We start from the raw sequence: 1,090 nt of genomic DNA, 5'->3' as shown, positions 1-1,090 counted from the left end.
AAATAATTGATAGAAATATACGTACTCAAAATAATAAAGAGGCATTTAAAACTATAACCACGAGTCTTATAAAAGTCAGGAGAAAAACAAAATGTATAATAGTTCTAAATGTGTTGATAAAAATATATGCATTTAAAACGTTAAGAGCATATAAAACCATATTATTAGAATATTAAAAGTATTGATAGAAATATAAGTTGTTAAAACATTGAAAACCATAAAACATCATAAAAATCTATAAAGCTCAAAGGTAAAATTAAACTAACACATTATAACACTTTTAAATATAGACATAAATATAAGTAGCTAAAATATTAAATGTAAGATATAATATAAAGATCAAATACCATTTAAATTTATTTTTTAATTTGTATTTAAAAGACGGTAACGAATTAGTTTCCTTTAAAGAGACTGGTATACTGTTCCAAAAATGGGGACCCCTCACTGTCATCTCGCTCGATCCCATATTAGTTAGAAAACTCCTTTCGAACAAATTGTTAGCCTGTCTGGCAATGGACTTTACAGTATGAAGATTATATAGCCACTCTGATAAAATACCTCTTAAAATCTTAAAGATTAAAATACATACATCATATCTGTATTTCTCTTTCATTTTTAACCAGCCCAGTTTTATTAGATGCGGAGTGATATAATCATATTTACTCACCGTCCCAAGGGCCACACGAGCTGCCAAATTCTGTAGTTTCTGTACTTTACTCAGGTGCTTCTTATTCGCTGACCCCCAGACGGTGAGACAATAATTGATCAAATTTAGAGCTAAAGATTGTACTACAATTTAGCGTGTTTGGGGTACAGAATAATTTTTCACTCTATTCAAATATATTAAGGTTCCCATAACTTTCCTGTGAATCTTTTCTATGTGCGTCTCAAAAGTCATATAATTATCGAAGAAAACCCCAAGGTTCTTAACACTGCTTAGAGGTTTGATTTGACTGTCTTCAAAATTTATTGTCAGATTCAGATTAATGCGATTTAAATATTGCCTTGTTCCTATAAAGATACTTTGTCTTTGCGCAGTATTTAATAACAAACCATTTTTTTTTTTAAAGTAAACTTTGGCCATAGATAA

The sequence above is a fragment of the Palaemon carinicauda genome, chromosome 10, assembly GCF_036898095.1.
Source record: "Palaemon carinicauda isolate YSFRI2023 chromosome 10, ASM3689809v2, whole genome shotgun sequence".
Taxonomy (NCBI): Eukaryota; Metazoa; Arthropoda; class Malacostraca; order Decapoda; family Palaemonidae; genus Palaemon; species Palaemon carinicauda.
This window is presented reverse-complemented; position numbering follows the sequence as displayed.